Source organism: Schistocerca cancellata, chromosome 3 (assembly GCF_023864275.1).
Source record: "Schistocerca cancellata isolate TAMUIC-IGC-003103 chromosome 3, iqSchCanc2.1, whole genome shotgun sequence".
Lineage (NCBI taxonomy): Eukaryota > Metazoa > Arthropoda > Insecta > Orthoptera > Acrididae > Schistocerca > Schistocerca cancellata.
In genome coordinates this window covers 162,822,244-162,846,370 of record NC_064628.1, presented here as the reverse complement: position 1 = coordinate 162,846,370, position 24,127 = coordinate 162,822,244, and the positions used below count along the sequence as shown (strand labels likewise).

The 24,127-nt window shown below is 41.1% G+C and overlaps 1 protein-coding gene across 5 annotated transcripts in view; it reads right to left on the bottom strand.

The window, feature by feature from the left end:
• The window catches only part of LOC126174783 (tyrosine-protein kinase Src64B), a 264,444-nt gene extending 243,514 nt beyond the window's left edge, over positions 1-20,930 (bottom strand). For 4 of the 5 annotated variants that reach the window (XM_049921133.1, XM_049921141.1, XM_049921143.1 and 1 more), the window contains exon 1: positions 20,781-20,930. The gene's annotated coding sequence lies outside the window, so the exon portion shown is untranslated. Of the gene's footprint in view, positions 1-18,035; positions 18,177-20,780 lie in introns of all 5 variants that reach the window. The other variant, XM_049921134.1, reaches the window with a different exon arrangement.
• Positions 20,931-24,127: the final 3,197 nt, after the last annotated feature.

The following is a 24,127-nucleotide window of genomic DNA, read 5'->3' as shown; positions in this document are numbered from 1 at the left end:
CATAATATAACTGACCATGCAGCAGCAGCAGCAGCAGCAGCACAAACTAAATCCTAACTGTCTCCTCTGACCACATCACTCCTACGGAGTAAACGTCGATTAACGCACAAACAATTATCACAGTTTTTCAGCGTCTAATATGCGCCAAGTATTCGTATTCCACTTATCTTCTTATTCCCTAGTATTATTGACTCAACGGAGTGGTGACTCGGTTACTTTGGTAACAGATTGTGAGTTATGTAATGTAGGAGATGGTAAGTGACGTAAAGAGTATTGTGAGTGATTTAACAGTAATCTCAGCTTCTCGCAATATAGTGTATCTTTTGTGAGAGGACAGTATAAAGGTATTAAGTAGTTATCACAGCGGTAGCATTAGTATGGTGATTAATAAACAGTTTTTCAATAGTTTCGAGTTTTATTTTGTAACCACTAGCTCAGATCCAGAGTGCATTCTTGTCTACTAAATAGAGGAGAATAAAAAATGAAAACCCTGGATCAAAGACACTGAATGTATAGAGCTTTATTCATATATTTACCAGATTAAATATTATAATTATAGTCACATGACAATATTTCCTACATATACAATTGAGGACATGATGATAGTGACAAAGCAGCCAACTTGTTGAGCAAACACCTTGAAGGGCGTAGTACGTAACATTGTAAGTGCACATACGGACAAAGTCGTGTTCGAAGAGCATAACAGGCTAATAAGCACTGACTTCAATTGTGATGTTTGTATACGAACCTTAGAATTGGGATGTATTCAAAGATACGAGAGCTGTCCTAGAAGTATCTGACCTAATAAAAAAAAATTAAAAAAATGGGAAAAACAAATTATTTCTCCTTTCAGCTCGATACACTTTCCCCTGCAATGTTCAATAGCTTTGATACCCTGTTTGTAGTGAGAACCATCGAGCTCCGCAAAATAAGATGAAACAAAACCTCTTTTTGCGTTAAATGGGGCCGTTTTTGCTTGATTTCATCACTCAAATTCTGCAATAAGTTCGCAAAATACTCGCCATTATTTTTCCTTTTTGAAAATTATCCCATGGGCATCCAAAAAAACTGACACGATGATCTTGCTTGCAGATGGAACTGTCTTCGCCTTCTTTGGAGTCGATTCTTCCCTTTCAACCGATTGTTCGTCTCAGGTGCAAAGTGATGGACACATGTTTCACCCATGATTATGGATCGACGACAAAATTCGGCTTTTCTGAAGGAAACATCGCCAAACAGTGACAAATATCCTCAAGACGTTCTTTTTGTTCCACTGTGAATTAACAAGGCACCCACCTTGAGCTTTGCTTTCTCGTGTCTAGTCAGTCAGTCAATATGCGATGTATAGCACTTTTTGAAATGCCTATGGTGTCAGCTAGCTCACACGCTTTCTGTCGAAGTTCCTCAAACAGCATTTTGTGGATTTTCTTCAGAATTTCGCCTCGCACTTCACAAACGAAGGAGCAGACTCCCGCAGAGTATAATCTACCTTAGCTTTAATATTAGTTGGACTATACTCCAATTAATCCATGATCGACAGGATGCAGTAGCAGGGAGCCAACCACGTGCAGCCAACCACGCCAGACAATGATCCGCATATACCTACAAGCTGACAACATAGCGGGCACATGGCACTCGAGAAAGAACTTGCTCAAGTCACACCAATACCCAAAAAGGGAAACAGGAATAATCCGCTGAATTACAGGCCCATATCACTGACGTCGATTTGCAGTAGCGTTTCGGAACATATATTGTGTTCGAACATCATGAATTACCTTGAAGAAAACGATTTATTGACACATAGTCAACACGGATTCAGAAAACATCGTTCTTTTGAAACACAATTAGCTCTTTATACTCACGTAGTAATGAGTGCTATCGACAGGGGATGTAATTGATTCCATATTCTTAGATTTCCAGAAAGCTTTCGACACCGTTCCTCACAAGTGTCTTCTAACCAAACTGCGTGCCTATGGAATATCGCCTCAGTTGTGCGACTGGATTCGTGATTTCCTGTCAGAAACGTCACAGTTCGTAGTAATAGACGGTAAGTCATCGACTAAAACAGATGTTACCCAAGGAATGTTATGGTCCTCTATTGTTCCTGATCTATATTAACGACAAAGGAGACAATCTGAGTAGCCCTATCAGATTGTTCGCAGATGATGCTGTCATTTACCGTTTTGTGAAGTTATCAGATGACCAAAACGAATTGAAAAATGATTTAGATATCTGTATGGTGCCAAAAGTGGCAACTGACCCTGAATAAAGAAAAGTGTGAAGTCACATGAGTACTAAAAGAAATGCGCTAAATTTAGATTACGCGATAAGTCACACAAATCTTAAGGCTGTAAATTCAACTAAATACTTAGGGATTACAATTTCAAATACCCTAAATTGGAACGATCACACTGATAATGTTGTGGGTAGAGCAAACCAAAGACTGCGATTCATTGGCAGAATACTTAGAAGGTGCAACAGGTCTACTAAAGAGACTGCTTACACCACGCTTGTCCGCCCTATTCTGCAGTATTGGTGTGCGGCGTGGGATCCGCATCAGTTGGAACTGACGGATGACATCGAAAAAGTTCAAAGAAAGGCGGCTCGTTTTGTACTATCGCGAAATAGGGGAGATAGTGCCACGGACATGATACGTGAATTGGAGTGGCTGTCATTAAAAACAAAGGCGTTTTTCGTTGCGACGGGATCTTGTCATGAAATTTCGATCGCCAGTTTTCCTCCTCTGATTGCGGAAACATTCTGTTGGAAAAAAATGTTCAAATGTGTGTGAAATCTTAGGGGACTTAACTGCTAAGGTCATCAGTCCCTAAGCTTACACACTACTTAAACTAAATTATCCTAAGGACAAACACACACACACACACACACACACACACACACACACACACACACACACACACACACACACAGGCCCGAGGGAGGACTCGAACCTTCGCCGGGATCAGCCGCACAGTCCACGACTGCAGCGCCTTAGACCGCATTCTGTTGGCACCCACCTACATAGGGAGAAATGATCATCACGATAAAATAAGAGAAATCATGGCTCGCACAGAAAAATTTAAGTTCTCGTTTTTTCCGCGCGCCATTCGAGAGTGAGGTAGAGAGACAGCTTGAAGGCGGTTCACTGAACCCTATGGTAGGCACTTTATTGTGAATAGCAGAGTAATCACGTAGATGTAGATTGGCTGGTGGCTGGCCCCTACCACTAGAGTCGCTGGTGCGTCAATCACGAAGTAATTTTAATCGCAGCATAATATCTTTCAAATGAGAGGGTTGTATAACAATAATGACCAGTTTAGTCCACGGTTACAAATTTGCTGAGAGCGTTCACTACCGATGTCTGTCAAGCAAATATTATACAGGGCAACGTCGTCAAACTTCAAACTATAGACATTTGTTTGCAAAAACAGCTAAATGTACTTCAGGTCGGGAACTTCTGGGACAGTCCTCGTAAAGTAGAGCGGCACATTAGGCATTTAGTACTTCTCTTGTAATCAGAGAGTAGTGTCTCCATACAACTTACAAATTAAGGCCGTATTTAAATCCTACATTACAAAGTAGAATCCTCGAATGCCTCGCAGCTGGATCTGTCTTACTGAGCCCACCTGGGATGCAACGGGAAAAAACTAGTCGATCAGCTGGCACCAAGTGCATCTGCAGATGTGTCCAGAGCTTTCTCCTGGGAAGGAATCAATAGCCAATGCACCTCGCAGAAACCATACCATGTTATTACAGAACAGAAGGTTCTGACTTTGTTACTATTTCATGAGTACCTTTGTTTTCAGAACTTTTTTGTTTCTTTGGAACACAATATTATATCAAAAGGCATGATTATGCTTTACTCCAATCGCCGTATCCCCAGGCGACATGGCCACTACCCACACAGTTGTGTGCAGCTCCAGCCGCTAACGACACTGCTTTTGGAGCTCATATGAAAACAATCCGCAGCAGCAAACACGCAGACTTATTTACAACCGAACCTCCAGCAGCTGCCATAGTACCTTGTGATCCCAGCCTCGCCACCAGAGGCATAAGCATCGCCGCAAACGAGGCTTCCACGGCAGCATTACCTCGCTTCCACAAGTCACATGCCTACGCCAGCTGCCAGCAACCTGCGCCCATTTACCTATCACATAGTAAGCTCCATATTCTACGCCAAAGACGCCTCGTGCTCCAATGTTCAGAGTTCACCGCAACTCACCGCTTCGCAGGACTTTGTCTCAGACCCTCCTTCAAGTTCGCCACCTCACGGGACACTATCACACGAACTTCATCTGCGTACAAGCATCCTCGTGAAACATCAGATTGCCCGACAGGACATTACAGTGCAACATCAGTGATTGCCCGACAGGACATTACAGTGCAACATCAGTGCTTACCTAGGGCATGCCACGTCTTCAGTGGCGAATTATATTGAACCAAGTAGTACCGACTCATGTCAATAAATTTACATTGTTATTGGCTACCTGGGCACCTCAATCGTAGTGTTGTCTCTTTTGGTTACGAACACTACACTAATCCACCGAGCGAGGTGGCGCAGTGGTTAGCACACTGGACTCGCATTCGGGAGGACGACGGTTCAATCCCGCTGCCGGCCATCCTGATTTAGGTTTTCCGTGATTTCCCTAAATCACTCCAGGCAAATGCCGGGATGGTTCCTCTGAAAGGGCACGGCCGACTTCCTTCCCCATCCTTCCCTACTTCGATGAGACCGATGACCACGCTGTCTGGTCTCCTTCCCCAACCAACCAACCAACTACACTAATCTCTTCAACCCTTCTTGCTCTCTCTTCAACCCTTCTTGCTCACATATCTTCATTACACTTAATTGTTGGACACTAGAGTAAATGAACAATATTTTTCTGTGAAGCACATGTTTAGGTTACATACTTGAGTCAACATGTTGTCTTATATGAACAATGCAACACGTAGAAGGCCAAAAGAGCAGAAGCCAGGACGAACGATTTTTGCTTGAGAATACAAAGACACCACAGGATGTGCGCTGCCGATGGCATCGTCCGGAAACGACGTAGAACTCACTTGGACTCGTATGAGGACGCTGCTGGACGTGGAAGAGCATTGGAGGACGCTTCTGGGCGTGGCAGAGCGTTGATCACATGTGGCCTCACACGACGTGCCAACGTAAAAGACTGACGTGGCTACTGCACAGCATGTAAGGCCAAGGCGAGTCATTGAAGGAGTTAAAGTTCAGTGGCTTTCTGAGACAAACGCCTTGCAGGACAGAACTGGGGCCAGGATTGGTACAGTTAGAAGTTCAGCGAAGTAATCATCAGTACCCCGCGTAGGCTGGGCCTCAAGGTAGGCACTTAGAAGTCTGCTGTGGCTCTGCTCACGTTCAATACTTAGCTGCATACCATCATCCAGGGGAACTTAACAGTACAGAGAGGAATAGTGTTCCTTCAGTCATTAAATTTTTCTCTAGTGACCATTCCAGATTGTTTTCAAGTTTTGACTCCTTCACTTATTTGTATTACCTGACTGACTTCCATACGCCTCTAAAAGCAATCGATAAGCCATCATCACATTAGGTAACTGAACAGACCTTTTCTATATAGTTGTCATTCAGCATCTAGAGTCTAGACCATTCACGGGAGGTGACATATACATATTACTTTATGGTGGAGGATTGACCGTGGGTTAGCAGGGGTTGTTTGTTGACATATTGGAACAGGTCACCCTTCTTTGAAATATCGAATCTTTTCATCTCAACATCAAGCAAAACAAAGAAATGACTTTGAGAATCCCTTGGATTACTTGAATAATCAGTGTGCAGGCTAGCGGTTGGGCCAAGAAAGCAAGAGAGAGGGCAAGAAAAAGAAAAAACCAGAAGTAGCTTCACCAATGGATGGTGCATGGGGTGAAGGAAATCGCTGGGGAAGGTGGCCAGAGACAGTGCTGCCTTAGCGGATGGACGGCGCCCGGAGAAGAAGCCGGACGAGCATGTGCAGACTGACAGCACCTGAGGTACAAGGCAGTCATCCCACAAGGCGGCCAGAGGCAGCGAGCACCAGCAGCCGAAACGGACGTCAGTGGACTGCTCTCAGCAGCAGAGCCGCGCGGTCTGGCGTCTTGCCAGGGTTCGCGCGGCTCCCCCCGTCGGAGGTTCAAGTCCTCCCTCGGGCATGGGTGTGTGTTTGTTGTCCTTAGCGTAATTTAGTTTAAGTTAGATTAAGTAGTGTGTCAGCCTAGGGACCGATGACCTCAGCAGTTTGGACCCATAGGTACTTATTACAAATTTCAAATTTTGTCAGCAGCAGAAGGCACACATCAGCAGTAGCAGTGGCGGCATATGTCAGTACGTGGACGCAGAGGGCACATAACAGCAGCATCAACGAGAATTTATGTGGTGAGTGAAACATCGTAGCAGACATGTCACATGACAGTTTTTCATGCGAAGTCAATGACACAAGCGCCACCCAGTAGGCAATTTGTCAGTCTGTCGGAATCTCCCAAATTAATACCTCAATTCTTTGATGGCACTAAGAATACTCTAAATCAGTTCGTTGACAACTGTGACGTTGCATTTGAAATCATAAATCCAGAGCAGCATAGCAATCTCCTAAAATTGGTAAAAACTAAAACAGTTGGCTAAACACATAGCAAATTGTTAGTGACAGATCTAAGCGTCAATTGGTGAGACATTCGTGCCATCCTTGTAGGAAACTACGACAGGAGAACACTCGATTACCATGCATCCAAAATGTTTGTGCGTTGATAACAATATGGGGAAACCATAGCACAGTGAACCTCACAGCTGGGAGCAATGCACCACCACTTTAAAGTAACTATGAGAGGTACGACGAGAAAGTCGGAGTAAGAATGCAGCCTGTCACTCATATGGAAGTTAAACAAAGAGGTCATCATCCAAGGAATTTATGATGATAGGATAAAGCCCATAGCGCGTGTACACAAGAAAACAATTAACATTAGCAAAGGCTACAGAGGATCGCTCTGATGGAGGAGAGCACAGTAGCCTCGGCCAGACAGAATATAAGAGCACTCGAAGCTGTAGATTTATAGAGCGTCACGGCGAAACAAAAAGAAAGTGACGAAATGTTTCACGTGTAGTGAGCCAGGGCAAATGGCGCAAGACTGTTGCACTGATAAAAATATGAGAAAGGTGGGGTCGGTTGTATCAGCAAACGGAGGAAAGAATACAATAATGCCAGCGAGGATGGCCGAGAATGATCTCACCATGTTCCACGGAAGTTCGTTTAGCTGGCGAGAGAGCGTTACGGAGATGCTAAACAAACTCCACTGGCAGACGTTTCAAGAAAGACGTTGTGCATCACGGAGAGATTTACTATTGAAATTTCAGGACAGCACTTTTCAGGAGGAGTCAGACAACATATTACTAACCCCCCACCCCCCGCCACCTCCTCACTTACATCTCGCATATTGACCACGAGGAGAAAATTCGAGAAATTAGAGCCAATACAGAGGCTTACCGACAATCATTCTTCCCACGCACTATTCGCTAGTGGAACAAGGTTGGAGGAATCAGATAGTGGTACCGAAAGCACCCTCCGCCACATACCATTAGGTGGCTTGCGGAGTGTGATGTAGATGAAGTTGCAGTGACACAAACAGGATACTGGCAGTTAGATTCTCACAGTGTAGCTTGCCCGAGCACAGTGGCCCATATTCCCGGTTGAAGCCAGTAACATGTTTTAAAAAATGGTTCAAATGGCTCTGAGCACTATGGGACTTAACATCTTAGGTCATCAGTGCCCTAGAACTTAGAACTACGTAAACCTAACTAACCTAAGTACATCACACACATCCATGCCCGAGGCAGGATTCGAACCTGCGACCGTAGCAGTCCCGCGGTTCCGGACTGCAGCGCCTAGAACCGCACGGCCACCGCAGCCGGCTAACATGTTTTAAATGCAGCCTGTAACTACGTGAGAGAATGCACAGAGCGTGCATGCTATGTACAGAGGAAAAGTAAAAGGCAGGAGATCTAAGCAACGGCGTGAGAAGTCATCTTTCACCTTGCCCAAAAAGATATTGACAGTCGACTGCAAAAACAGAAATTAATTTGTAGAATTGGAGTGCCACGAAGGCATGGAGAATCAAGTTTGATTTCTCGTGGATAGTGGGATGTAGATAAGCTTAGTTCAAAAATGTAGCTTAAACGACGGTGGAAAGCAGAATCTCCAGCCAAAGATATTAGGATTAGAGGAATCATATTAGTGCAGAGGGAACTACAACCATCGGATTGCGAATAAGAAGCGGAATGTTAGTGAGACATTGCTTCCACGTAATCGATGATGATGAGAATCTTTCATTGGACAGGCTGGTGGAGAGACTTCTTTCAGGAAAATGGAGGTGTAATTGATTATGCCACCGGGAGACTGTGGATCTGTGGAGAGCGGAGCAAGAGTGCTTGTACGAGAAAGAGAAGGTATATACTTTCAGAATAGGGTCAGATATGGAGTGAACGGCGCGTAGAGGAATGAAGATGGAGCAAGAGGTGAGTTTCGCAGTGCATGCACAGGAAAGAAGAGGCTCCTTCGAAACAGGCGAAGCGAAACATGCATAGAATGACGAAGGATGGTACAGATAGGAAACAAACTGTCGAAATAAAGTTGAAGTGGGCAATCCCTGTTGCCAGAGAGAAGTTAAAAGAGACGCAAGCAAGTGGAAAGAAGGCTAACAACTGGGCCTCGAGAGGAATGGATGTGCAGATTAAGAACAGACGTGAACAGAATGAGAGAGGCTATCATTCCAAGTGTGTGTCTACCTGAGGCAGTTGGCAAAAGTGCAACTGGGAAAAGGCGCGAGTGTACTGAACACTACAAATGACAAGAGTGTCAGTAGAATTCACACGGCTGGTAGCAGAAGCAGTACGAGGGTAGGAATCGTCCAGAGTTAGTCAGATTAGAAAGACAAGCCACAGTTGAAAGCACGAATAAAGAGAATATCCACCTGAGTCATTTGAACACAAGACGAAAAAGCAGCAATTATCAAGATATGAACCATGTAGGCTATAGCGGTGTTTTTTTCGTTTCGTGTGAGACAAGAAATCTTTAAGAGAAGGCATCAAACATGAAATCAAACTGCTATCAGAAGCATCAGGCATGAAATCAAACTGCTATCAGAAGCAGAAGGTAGGTTGAATTGCTCATGACCCTACAAAATACCACAAGCATAAAAAGAGGCGCTACAGCATGAGATTCAAGTACATTCCAAAAATTGATTAATTCCATTTTGACAGGGCTACAAGATGATAAATTGTTCACCTACTTGGATATATGGTGACATCTGGCTGCCTCTTAGAGGGACACAATGAGTGGCTAACAGAAGTGTTTGAAGTGCTTATATCCCACAATCTAAAGCTACAGATCGACAAATGTGATTTTTTTACGAAAAGAAGTGTGCTATTTGAGTAATATCCTGTTGGCTGAGGGTTTGAAGTGAGACCCACAAGGTGTCAAAATGTATCGACAGCCCCAAACAACAAAGCTACTGAAGACTTAGTTAGGTCTTGCTGGATACTATACACTTTTGTAAGCAACTTTGGCAATCATAAAGTTGGTACATGAACTATTAAAAATGGTAGTACCTTACACCAGGTGTGTTGACCAAGAAAACACTTTTCAGTCATTTGAAAGAGAAGCTGATCAGTCAAGTGATATTGCAGTATCCGAACTCTGAAAACTACTCATAATCTTCACTGACACCAGTCAAACACCTGTTGAGGCTATCTTACGTCAAGAAAAGATTGGAAGTGACTTACCCATTGTGTATGCTGAATAAAGCATAAAGTTGGGTACAGCAGAATCGAGAGGGAGACATTAGCCATTTGTTAGCCAGTTAAATACTTAGGCAGTAAGTTGTTGGAAGTTTAAATTTCTGATATGTACCGACCACAAACACCTAACATGGGTAAATAGCACATCACGCTTGTCATCCAGACTAAAGAAGTTTAGGTTAGAGCTGGAGGAACATGATCATCAGATAATACGTCAGTGTGCCAAAAGAAAACAAGTTGCTGACACACTACTGCAAGTGAGAGATGTCAGAGCAGTTAGCGAATGACCAGAAGGCAATAGTAGCCTAAGTCAGAATGTGACCAAAGAGGCAGCAGGTGTGCAATTTGGGGACCCACGGGCAAGCGATGGCAGAGGGGCTGTTGATGCACAAGAGAAGGTGGCAGTTCAGTTGGACCAGATCATTTCATGTAAACACAGCCCTTACATCCACCACAAGCTTTCACAGTGCCTTGCCTACTACTTGGGTCCATCACTTTGTGCGGACTACACTACACTCAAACCCTACCAATAGCTCTTGGTCATCTGCTGCCACAGTCCATTAATGCCAAAATTTGCCATACTGTCATGATGTTCATTGTACGCCCCACATTGATTTCTGTGGTTATTTCAGGCAGTGTTGTTTCTCTGTTACCACTCAGAACTTTACACAAATGACACTGCCTTCGGCTGTTATGAGATGGCCGTCGGCTACTGCATTGTCCTAGGTAAGAGGTAATGCCTGAAATTTGGTGCTCTCAGCACACTCTTGACACTGTGAATCTCAGAATATCAAATTCCCTAATGATTTCCGAAATGAAATGTCCAATTGCCATTCTGTGTTCAAACTCTGTTAATTCCAACTGTGCAGCCATAATCACATCATCAAAAACCTTTTCACATGAGTCACCTGAGTACAAATAACAGCTCCACCAATGCACTGCCCTTTTACACCTTGTGTATGTGATACTATCATCATCTGTGTATGTGCATATTGCTATCCTGTGACTTTTGTCACCTCAGTGTAAAATAAATTGTAAAACAATTGTGCATTTCTTTTGATTATCATTGTAACACAATTATGTATTTCTTTCATGTAACCAAATACAACTTGTGTGAAACATGTAAAAATTTGTAGTCAACATGTAACTCACTTGGACTCACGTAAGGAAATCACTTGGTGCAGCAGAGCATTGGCATTGTGGAGACTGGCCATATAGTCAATTGTAGCCTCATGTGACAAACCAATGTTGAAGCAATGATGTGGCAGCTGAACAGCATTAAAGCTACAGTACGCCACCTGTGAGTTGGCTGAGGAATTAAGAGTTTATAGTGTTCCAAGAGGTATCTTGTATAGCGCACATCCATGGCCTGGACAAAGCCAACTTAGAGTTAAGCAATTCGGGGAAAGTAAAATTCCATATTGGCTGGGCCTTGGGGTAGGCACTTAGAAGTTCGTTCTGGTTCTTCTCGCATTCAATGCTTAGCTGCGTACCTCTTCCCAGAAGAACTTTACAATTAATGCAGAAAGGAGCAGTATTCACTCAATTTTGATCAGACAAGCATTAAATATTCTTTTCAAGTTTTGCCTCCTTTATTTGTTGATATTTCCTCAAAGCATTCGATTAGCCCTCACCATGTTACCTCATGAATGGACCTTTCAGTATAACCATCACTCAGCATCTAGACCTCTCATTGGACATGACAGAATATCAAATTAAAATCACTGAGAACTACCATCAATGTTCAACCATCACTCAGCATCTAGACCTCTCATTGGACATGACAGAATATCAAATTAAAATCACTTAGAACTACCATCAATGTTCAAGTTACAGGTATGATTGACTACATCTACTTACTTAATAGATATGTTTCTGAACATATTTAGTAGTTACATCATAAATGATAGTGGGAAATGGACACTCAAATCTTAGCAGAATTAACAATTAATTAGTGTGGCAATTATCTTATGAAGTGTCAATTAAAATGGACTTCAATCATTAAAAAAAACCATAGCTATTGCTGTACTTGGTTGCAAATAAACACAAAGTGAAAAGTAATCTAATATTGTTTAGTAGTTGATGGCCACATACTGTAAACAGACAGCATTAATGTATGTTAATACCAAACAACAGAATGGGATTATCTCTGTGTATATGATTATGCTTGACCCGATGTTATTAACATGTTTCATTCATTGGCACATTAATGTATAGGAAATCTTTCTACTAATAGAATAATTTAGAGCCTATTTGAACTTTTGAATTGATGGCACAAAAGTATCAATAAATTATTCTTTCATGAAGTCAAATAAGCTGCTTGAAGTTGTTTCCAGGGTTTCCTGCATTTTGGGCTATCAGTTGTGCCAATAGGATCACTCACTGGCCTCTAGTCTACTAGCAGTAACAGAACAGAAATACAGTGTTGTATCTACACCTTATCACAAGAATATTACTCCATCTAAAGGCGGCCTAAAACTTGCCAGCAAATGGGCCTCCCAGGTGAATATCCAAAATAGTATTTCACACATCAGCAAAATATTTGCACAATCAACATCACAGATATGCAGCAGTCCTAATGTACAGTTACATGCTACAAACATATTTTCATATATAGATATCAACTCTCAAGAGATAAATGAGTGATAGCAGCTGTAACACACATTGGTCATTATACTTATCACACTAACGTAAGTTTTTTTTGTGTAGTTGTTCCACTACATTGTGCCATGATTACACAGCTTTTGGAATTTCCAAATAATGAGTGAGTGAGCTGCACTTGGCCTGGTAATCATTGACATTCAGAAACAGCGACTGGTGCAGCTTTTGTTCCCTCAGTAATAACAGAGCCAAACATAAAACTGCATTATGACAAAAGCATGTTCCTTTGCATTCACCAAAACTGTCAGTGGAGTCCTCTGTCACTCTTCGCAGTTGATGCTGATACACTCTGCCCCTTTTTGTCTTTCAGTTATTATGGTCACAATTCTAATAGATAAGTAAGCCCGATGGCATGAAACAACATGCTGTTCCTCATTGTATGATGACTTTACTAAACTATGCATCAAAGATATGATCATTGATAGCCACTATGTAACATGATGGTGACAATCTTAGGCACGATACTAGCAACACAATAACTAAATTGGATTCTTACTATGAAATATGTAGTTATCTCAAACCTACACACTTAATTAAGTAATATTTACACAGACAGATCAGCTGGTTAGTACTAGTCATCAGGAGATGGAATTTCCTGTGCCTCCTCCCAAATACTCACACAGTACTCATAGTGTTTTGTTTGCAGGGTCCAGGAAAGAGGAAATGGTTAGGTGTGGCTGGGGAATGGTGGTGAGAAGTGGAGACGGCAGTCCTTCACAATCCAGTTTACAAGAAAGCTACCTTGTTGTTCTCTGACATAATCCTAGTTCTGAGTCACCTCTCCGGCTCCAACCCCCGCCCCCTACACCTTTCCACAAACTAGTTTCTCTTTTCTACACTGCAGGAAAAAAAATCAGGTTCTGGTGCTTAGCTTTGAGGTCTTTACTTATTTTATGTTAGTTGATCTGTTATACTGAGAGTCCACTCCAAGAGGTAAACCAATCTGCCTCTACTTAAAATAAAAAAAGCAAAAAAATGTCAATACAATTTTCCTATTTACAAATTAACCAAGTAATATGCCAGGTAGAAACCACATAGTACTAATGAGGTGCTTCAGGATGTAAGCAAAAAATTCAGCCTAACATGTAAAATCTGTAACATCAACACAATTAACTACATGAGCAGCAAAGAAGTAGCATAAAATTAGGCCAATAGCTGGCTTCAGAAATGAGAATATAGTACAAAAACTTGTTTTTTTTTTCCTTGGCTAGAAGCATCTGAGAACACAACCTGATGTAAATTAAAAGCCTGCATGTGATTTTTTTAGCCTTTCCCCCAAAGATCTGCTGCAAATAAACTTCTCGGGTTAGCCACTGGATAACATCGTTCAAGTCACACAATATTTCATCAAAAAAACTGTTCCGTACCTTTAAGTGTGGTAGTTAGTGTCGTCACTGCTGCCAAGATGTGGCTGGTGACAACTGCATGGTGATAGTGAAACTTATCAGGCTGGGTGCAGGTTTCATGCTTGCATGGGGAGTCTCTCACAGTTGGTTGGAAGTGGCACTAATAATGTCCCCAAATGGGAGCAAAGAGAGATCTTCCATATATGCACAGTAGACAATAAATTTGCTGGTGAACACTCCTATGATAAAAAAGTGAATTAACACTCCATAATGCAGTGTTGGGTCCTAAATCACAGGTTCTTTTTTCTCCTCTTTTAATTTATAGACAGCCATGCTGGATTCCAAGCAGTACTTAGTTGAAATTGCACATCCCTGTTAACCAGTTGTCTCTCGTATGTGTATGGCTTCCTTAAAAACCCTATCCCACAACAAAGATACTAAGGACGAAACTTCAGTGTTCTTGTAAAGAAATGTTCATGCACTGCTGTCCTACCAATGATTTAATGGGTATTGATGGTGCTCAACAAAATGTTCTTGCACAGTGTGACATGTCTGGCCAAAATAGTATTTCCCACACTGAAATAGGAACTTACGTAGGCCAGTTTTCTAAGGGCAAAATCTTCTTTGATCGAACACAAATTTCTCTATTCTGAAATAAGCCTATAATTTTAACATGGTTAATGATGTTAAGAAGGATATTTTTATAACTGACACAGCAATTTTATATCACATTTTCTGTAATTATGCTAATAGTTCTACTTCTTTTGAAAACCTAATTTGCATTTCATTGGATGTAGATACACTTGTCTTCTTGGAAAAAATAAAGGAAACATGGATGACCTTAAAATTGGAGTGGAAGGAGACTGTTTTGGGAGAGAGGACTTCCTTTTTAGCTCTATGTGAAAGAGATAATCTTCCTCCCTCTCCCTCTGTCTGTCTGTGTGTGTGTGTGTGTGTGTGTGTGTGTGTGTGTGTGTGTGTAGGGAGCAATGTAGAAGTTTGTATATGAGGTAAAAAAGCACCAAGTTCTGTCAGGTGGTCACTCAATGTCAAACAACAATGATCTCATGCATTCTTCTCTGTTCATGAACTAAATGACAGTGCTCGTCATATGTAAGATCAATTCTGTGACTCAGATGTTTCTCCAGTGGATAGGATAGTTGTTTTTTTCCCTCGTTCTGATTCTAGTTTGGAACTGTTTCTCAATGACAAGAAGGAAAGTAGATTGTAGTTTAACAACATGTTGATGAAAGGTTATTAGAGATACTTTCAAAACTCTGATTGGACAACAGCTAAGGAAATCAGCTGTATCACTTATGAAGGAACTGTACTTAGATTTGTCTCACGCTGTTTAGGGAAACCATGAAAAACCTAAATTTAGGCAGCCCAATTTGGATTTGAACCCTCTTCTTACCAACTGACTAAGAATTCAGTTCAACCAGTTTTGCTAAAGAGAATCATCATAAAAGTGTTAATTTTATTCATTTGCTTCCAGAAAAGAATGCATAAATTGAAGGTATCAATCATTTCTATAGAAATAGGCCTTGTTGTTGATCCATTAATATCAAGATCTTCAAGTGGAATAAAAATTGCAGGCAAGGAGTTTTTTGGTGTTTTTGTTTTCAATGAATCATTGGTTCAAGACAACATCTCAAAAAGTTTAAATGAATTATCTATGATTTTGCCATATTCAGATGTCTCAGAAAGACAACATCAGACTCAAGTACAATACTCAGTCAGGTCTGCTTATGGCAGAGGGAGTTCAACAGCAGAAACCTCAGTGGACCAGCAGGTGCTGCATGGAGGTACTGCTTGATGCTGCACTGAGTTCCAAGGAGGACCTCAGGGTACTCTGTTACTATATTAACCATGTATGACCAAGCTCAGAATGTTAAGAAAGAAAACGAATAGAAGTCACGTAAAACTTAGTTAGCATGACTTAGCTACTACTCAAACCAGGTGTTTGCGTGTGTGCGTGGCACGCACGCACACACACTCCACACCAACCTATGAGTAACAATAGTTCAACAATTTTCAGCAATTAAAAATCATTTTATTCAGCAGAAGTCATAAGATAAGAGAACACTAAATCTTTATCAATCATAATTGTTTAAATCATTATTGATGTAGATTTAACAGCCAAAAATGTTGAAAAGTCAAGTGGTAGCAATTGGAAAAATAAATTAATAGAAGTAGTTTGACATTGGTGGATATTACCTGGTTGCGGGTTTTGAAAATTCGGAAAGGAGATGAGAGATACTGAAATCCAAATATCCATGAGTTTAATTTCTATTCTGATGCTCAGAATCCCCTTTCAGTTTGACATGTAGAGACCCGTAGAAGCTTCTATTATTCTATCCAAATATCCATGAGTTTAATTTCAATTCTGATGCTCAGAATCCCCTTTCAGTTTGACATGTAGAGACCCGTAGAAGCTTCTATTATTCTACACTCATCAAAAACACTAAATGAGTTTTACTCATCACTGTTGTTATTATTATAGTTAAACACTACTATGAGCATCAACTACATCAGCATTTATAGTTGAAGTTGAAATATTAACTTAAAATCTACAAAATAACAATAGCTTTCTGTACAACGTAAGATTAAACCACTTCGTTTAATTGACAGTGGAAACGTTTCAGATCTGGACAAATACAATTTTAAGAGAAAATATGAACATCTGAATGAGTGAAATAGTATTTGCCCGTTATTCATGATGCCTGTAATACCAACATTTTATCATTAAGGGCGAGTATGATGTTACAACGTAGTATGTTCACAGAGAAAGCAACAAAATCATTGCTATTTTGATAGTCAATTGCCATGCCACCATAGGGTGTACACTAGTGTGGCGATTCTGAATGCTTGTGTTAAAATCTCATGTGATCTTGCATTATTTTCAAACCCACTGTTATATCAGAGTGAGCCCCATTCAGTCCCTTTTGTACGCAAATCTCGAGACATACTGATTTCCTGTAGTGCTCTCAATGACATCCAAGATGCATTGCCTCCTCTCTGATATGAAGTGCCTGGCTAATGGCAAATTAGAGTAATATTTCCACAATTGTTGCAATGATCTTCAGTTCAAAAAACTGTGACACAAATTTTCACTCTAGCCTATGCTGAACAAACCTCATCATCGCTCCATTACTACTGCACCCTCCATACATTCGAATCTGCTTGCAGTGGTCAAGCCTTGGTCTTCCTCTACGAGTTTTACTCACCTCCCCACCCCCCAATCATGCAAACTTACCTCCACTACCAAATTAACTATTCACTGATGTCTCAGGGTTAGCCCAATCAACTGATACTTTCTTTTCATCAAACTGTGCATAAATGTCTTTTCTCTGCAAACTGATTCAGCACCTCTTGATTAGTTTTACATTCTACTCATCTAATGTTCAATGTTATTCCATAGCATCAAATTTCAAAAATCTCTTTTTGTCTGAACTGTTTATGATATATATCTTTCTCTCACATAAGGCTACACTCCAGTTAAATACTTTCAGCACAGATTTCCTATCAATAAAATTCACATCAGAAGTTAATGTATTTCTCATTATTGGAAAACTTTCCTTGCTACTGCAAGCCTTATTTTTATATCTTCTCTGCTTCACCAATTATTTTGCTGCCCAAATAGCAAAACAATACTCATAAATAGATCTTGCTCTCAAAACATTTACATGTTGTGCATCTCCAGTTATTAAATTCATATCAACTGCTTCCTCCTCCATAAAGTTCCAAGAACTGGTTTCTTTCTTGTGGAATGATGTGCATTTATCCAAGGTTTTACATAGATCACTGGGTTCTTATTTGCTGTGCTTGTAGTACCAGAAAACAATTCTGTCTCTGAATTACGTCAATGGGTAGTGTGGTAAGGGTACACAACTATCAGCTTAACATTCAGTGTGATCTCCCCTTTACAGAAACTGTTCTTATAAACTTCTATATTTTCTGTTGATAGTGACAACAGATCACTGCCAGATGACCATCTGCTCATACCACTTGTGTGGTATAGGGAATATAGTGGCAACATACATTTGTGTCAAGTTGTAGGTAGCAATGAGAGGTTAGGTGGTGTAGCCAATGATCAGCTGATTACCAGATGATGTTTTTGTGCTAGAAAACACAAGTTAACTGTGTTGTGTTAACTGGTGTGTGTGTGTGTGTGTGTGCGTGTGTGTGTGTGTGTGTCATTTTTAACACTGAAATAATTAACAACTCACCTATAATATGGAATCTTGGTTGTGGTGCAAAGTGATTATAGCATAGCCTGAGATCTAAATTTGGTTGCAACTTGACGGTTTGGGAGTTGGCAAAGCTAACAAATGTAAACATGAAATCTTCATTCTGGTGCCATGACAGATCTGCAGTGGAGATGAAAACCTAGATTAGTTTGGAAGGTGACAGTCTGGTAATGAGTGAACCAGAAAATTCAGTTTGCATGTACTCTGGCACAAGCAGAAACATTCAAAATTGGACACCTCTGGAGAGTGCAGATGTCTTGTCCATACCAGGAATTTTAATTGACCTAATAGAGTTCTAAATCTGTTTATGTTCATTACATGCATGCACCTTTTCATCAGGTCTTTTTTCTTTCCCTTGTCTCCCCATTTTTCTGCAAGTCGAAGGCCAGGAAGTCTGACAAACTGCAAGTTTTCTTAAACATCCCTGAATTTCCAAAGCTGAGCTGCCAGCATAAGAAGTTGTATCTTCTTCAGATTTATGGTCTTGATTCCAGTCATTTAAGCTTCTAATTTATTTTTACCAAATAAATTTCTCCCTCTTTGGGGACAACACAAACAAATAATTGCAATTATGCTATTTGCTTCCCCTATTTAGGTTTAACTGCCTTTAGACAATTTGTATTACACTATAATGCGTAGCTTAAGAGCTATAAGCACTACTTCATCTTCGATACTGTGAAACACCTCTCTTCTACTGAACAAGTGCTGTTAAGCAATGCATTTTAGAAGTCATGTTAACTAGACTTTTCTGCCTCGATTAATCATCACTGTCATATCCCAAAATATTGATCATTCATCCCGGGACACCCCAAATTCTTATTTCAAAATAAGGTACTACGCTACTGCATCAAACAAGGTGACCAGCACTGACAAAAAACCTTTTTCTGTTCCATATGTGATCTTACTGCATTTCCCTCAAGCTGCTTGGCCTGTAGACATATTTTGGACAGTCTAAACTCCTACATCCCTTCAGTGTGCAAGTCCTTATTTTTGAACAGGAAAAAACTAACTAACAGATTAAATTAACCTTACTAGACTACTGCATAATAGAATAAGTATGAAGGAACACATTTTCCTCCGGCATATGATCGTTTTACTTTGTGATGTGTGCTTGTAATCTCAGGTGCCTATTATGAATAGAAGATGGGCCTGGAAACTGTAAAGAGTCCTGCAAAAGCCCGACACAAGTCAGATGATCCGGGTGCTGCAAACATTGTCGGTAAAAAGTGTTTAACCTGAAATATCAATTCTCATTTTCTGCATTCAATAGTTATCATTACGGTAATTATATTTCCTTAGGTGCACCTTATGTGTGTCAGATGATGTTCTCCAAATGGAAGGAGAGGGACGGAGGTAGGCACTAAGCTAAGCCCACTTGGGTTGTAACACACAATGTTCCATAATTATAGTCAATGCATTTGCTAACAAAAATAGTTAGCCAGTAACAAAAGAGAACTATTGCAGCTGCCAGCGCACTAACTCATCAACCTCAAGTTTACCAAAGCTGAAGCCATCTATGGTACAACATTAGATCATCTTGGTCAAAAAGCAAAATAGTATTCCACTGTAACATTAATGATCTTTTTTTATTTTTAAATATTAAGTTTCAGTTCTCTGACAAGCAAGTCCAACTGCTTCCCTTAAACAGTCATGGTTCAGAACCCACATTAAAGTGTAGCTGCCCCTATAACTGGTTGTGCTAAGTCACTTCAAAGGTTTGAGAAAGACAAGGACATACAACCATCAACTATATCATGCCTACAATTGTTCTCCTCAAACCAAGCCACACATTGAGGACAGCATTACCTTATTTTCATATACAAACAAAATGTCTTTCATTTCACAAAATAATAAAATCCAACAGTGTAAAATTAATTTTAGGTATATTTTGTTGTTAGTAAATACAATTACTAATACACAGTGAATGATTATGAAAATATGAATACAATAAAATGTTTTGAGCAGAGGTAATAGAATAATTTAAATACAGCAGTTAGCATTTTATTTCTCTGCAGATTTCAACCTATGTTTTCGGTTGTACAGTATTTGGAGGTGTATTAAAATAATTAATGCTGTTCATTTAAAATTCGGTTAAAAAATTCGTTTTCTAAATATAATCTAACATACTAACACTGCATAGGCCTACTTCCTGCTACTGTTCACAAATTTCTGTTCCTAACAATAATAGGGCAACTGTGATTTCTGCAGGAGTTCCTAATATTGGCATGTAGTGGATATTAAAGTATCACCAACTCCACCGACCATGTGAGTGATATCTAATATGTGACACGGTGAAAATCGAAACGTATCGTACAACTTCAGTCACTATATATCAACATTATAAAGATTTAAATTTTAGTCATAACGTAGCGTATCAAAGAAATCGGTACCACATTCTTTCACAACATTGTTCCAAAATAATTGGTGATTAACATGTATTTATGAGAAACTTTTAATAAAAATTTAAGCATAAACGTTGTGACGCGTAAAGTTAACATTTAAACGCGAAAATACCGCTGAACTTCTAGTGTTCGCTTGCAAATAAGTTTCTTGGGCTAGGAAATAGTAGACCGTTGAGGCACGTCCCAAAGAAAACTGAGTGACTACGCTCTATTTCATTCAAACATACTGCTGTCAAAGCAAAAGTACTAACGATGAACTGACACTGACATCTAAACCAGAAATAAACTAAAGTTCATTACAAAAAAAAGTGTCATTACTAACCTGATTTCAATTGAAACACACGTGGAATTACTTTCATTGATCGTCAACATACTCTTCCACAAACTATTGGATGAATTAAAGACAATAAGTATTTGTATACACAGAAAACAACACAACTAATATCTTCTGGTCCGTCGTCAGCCATTTGTACTGATTTCAGGTGCACCAACATGACGTATAATTCAGAAGTAACTACAGCGCCTTCGTTACCTACATGGCCTGTCAAATAACGGTTGGCAGCTCAGAAAATAATAGGTGACAATCGTGTTATTGTCAAGATGTTATCTTGATGTGAGGTTTGGGTCCAGTAACATCTGCGTTGCTGCTACTGAAATGTCAACCTGAAATATTTACTATGCATAAAGCGACATTAGTCAAAGACATGAAAACGCATTTTCTCACAGAGCCGCGCTAATGATGGCAAGTCAACAGCTATCAAGAAATAGAATAACCAAAAACTTGTCGGTAAATAGTAAACGAGATAATACAAAGTTGCAATATAATTTTGCGACAGATTGATGACAAGGCAAGAAACTGAAAAGGATGACTAGCTGATGCCCTTCACTCGACAAAACGTCACTAAAAATACTGTCACGCAGTACCTTAGCAGAGAACAAAATATTTGTGAATCTATCGATTCACCGATAAGGTTTTTGAATCTTGTAGCGCGCATGCTTCTCGCAAAGCTGCTTTTTAAGTGGGTATATAATGTGGATCCCTATCCTCATGCTGTCAAAATATTCGCTTCGCATGCTTCTCGCACAGCTACTTTAAGTGGGCATATAATGTAGATCCATGTCCGCATGCTGTCAAAATATTCGTTTCGCATTTCCAGAACACTGGGCTGAATTACAAAGTTATGAAGGATTCATTTATTCGTCCTTTTCATAACGTAGGTATTTTAACAAAAGTAGGGTTATTAACCCATTGGTAAGCCTACCTTCTTTTCTACATAGTTTACAGTAGATCTTTAACATAATTTTGACATTAACTTTTTAGATCCATAAGCAACTGGTAAAGGTAAGGCGAAAGAACAGTAATTTAATAAATGTCTGGCAAGTTTGATTGAAATTGTAGAGAGATCAGGAAATTCATCCTGCGGTAGTATTCTTATACTGGTTTAGAAATGAAAATATGTTTCTTTCAAAACTCGAGCTAGAATGATGTCGTCTGCTGGACTTAACTTTCGGAACATTGTCGTAATTAGTTTAGTCACTTCCACGTCCTGTGATCCATAAAGTGCCAACTTTCATTATGAAGTGGACCGAGTCATTTTAAATATTACAGTATACTTTCTCAAAGAAAAATCTGGTAACATGCTGATCATTTTCCTGATTGTCTTACGCTACTTTCCTCATACAATGATTTGTACTTAACTACGTTCTGTGTGTGGTTTGTTAGCGCGGTCATCAGCGCCCAAACGCAGAGAAACAGGAACACATGCGGTGAAGGGACGAAGACGGACAGCGAACAAGGAGAACGGCTAAAAGACACAGACCTGATGCAGTTACAAATCCTCACATACAGAGCCAAAACAAGGGGAGAAGAAACACACTAAAAAAGGAAAGGAAACACAAGGAAAAGCGAACAGAAATCGAAGTGAAACAAGTAGGTAATCGTGACTGGCGGACCTCTTACCTAAAACCTGGGTGAGCCAGTCACCCAGCAGCACATTAAAATCCTCTCCCTAAAATCCGAGGCAACAAATTAGACAGGACACAAAACCGTAAGACCTTAACCACAGTCGTTGCGTCGTCTTGCAAAATAGAGGGCAAATCCGGTGGCAAGGAAACCACAGCCCTCTGGTCAGACAATAAAGGACAGTCAAGTAAAATGTGGCGGATAGTAATCTGGACGCCACAAGCACTGCAGATTGGGGGGTCCTCCCGCCGGAGTAAAAAACCACGCGTTAAGGGATTGTGCCCGATGCGGAGGCGAGTGAGAAGAACCTCATACCGCCTGCATGACTGGTAGGACGTAAGCCATGGCCGCGTGGTGGCCTTGACCAGACGCAGCTTATTTTCACCGACTGCCAGCCACTCCTCTTCCCATTGACGCATAACACGAAAACGCAAAAGGGAGGTAACAGCATGGAGGGGGACGGCACATTCAACAACGTGAGGGAGGGACCATGCATCTTTGGCAATCACATCCGCCAGTTCGTTTCCCCTAATACCCACGTGCCCTGGCACCCAGCAGAAAGAAACCTCCTCCCCCTGCCGTTACAGGTGCAGTAGGGCATCATGGATGTTCTGGACGACCGTATCCGCTGGGTACAAGTGTTGCATGGTCTGAAGGGCACTCAGGGAATCAGAACAGATGAGAAACTTAAGACTGGGAACATGTCTCATCTGCTCCAATGCCCACAAGATCACAAACAATTCGGCATCAAAGATGGTAAACGCCACAGGAAGCTGTAACTTGACGACTCGATCAGGGAAAACAACAGCACAACCAACAGAGTCCCCCTGTTTAGAGCCATCCGTAAATACTGGTACATGGTCGGGATGCTGGTTTAAAATATCGTAAAATAAGGAGGTAAAAACTTTCACAGGAGTGCAGCTCTTCCGGTACTCTGACAAGTCTAAAAGGACGCTGGGCCTCTGGAGCAACCAGGGAGGCAGGCGGGTAAAACCCTGGAGTTGGGGTGCCACACGTTGCACACCAAGGGACTCAAGCAAATGCTTGGCACGAATCCCAAATGGTCTCGTTGCCCTGGGATGTCTGGAAAAGAGACGTTCCATAGGTGGTCAGGCAACGGCAAGGTACGCAGGGGAGGTAGGACAGGCAAGGAATTGACACACCCGTCGCACCATGAGAAGTTTCCGCCAGATGGCGAGCGGCAGTTCCCCTGCCTCAGCACACAGGCTGGGGATGGGACTGGTACAGAATGCACCAGTGGCCAGCCTGATACCCTCATGGTGTACTGCGTCAAGAATCTTCAGATACGAAGGCCTCGCTGACCCATACACGGTGCATCCATAGTCAAGACGCGACTGGACGAAAGCCTTATAAAACTGCAGCAGACGCGCCTGATCTGCTCCCCAGGACCGATGGCTCAGACACTTCAAAATATTCAGTGCCTTCAGGGCACGCACCTTGAGGTCTTTAAGGCGTGGCAACCACAACAACGTGGAATCAAAAGTGAGGCCCAGGAACCTGACAGTGTCTCTAAAAGGAAGAATGGTGTCCCTCAGACGCTATTCAGGGGAAGTAAAAGGACGTTGAGAACGATTAAAATGAACACACACACATTTGTCTGCAGAAAAGGTAAAACCCGTCTTTGCAGTCCATGCCTCTAATCGCTTTATCGTAAGCTGCAACTGCCGACTAGCAGTGACAAGACT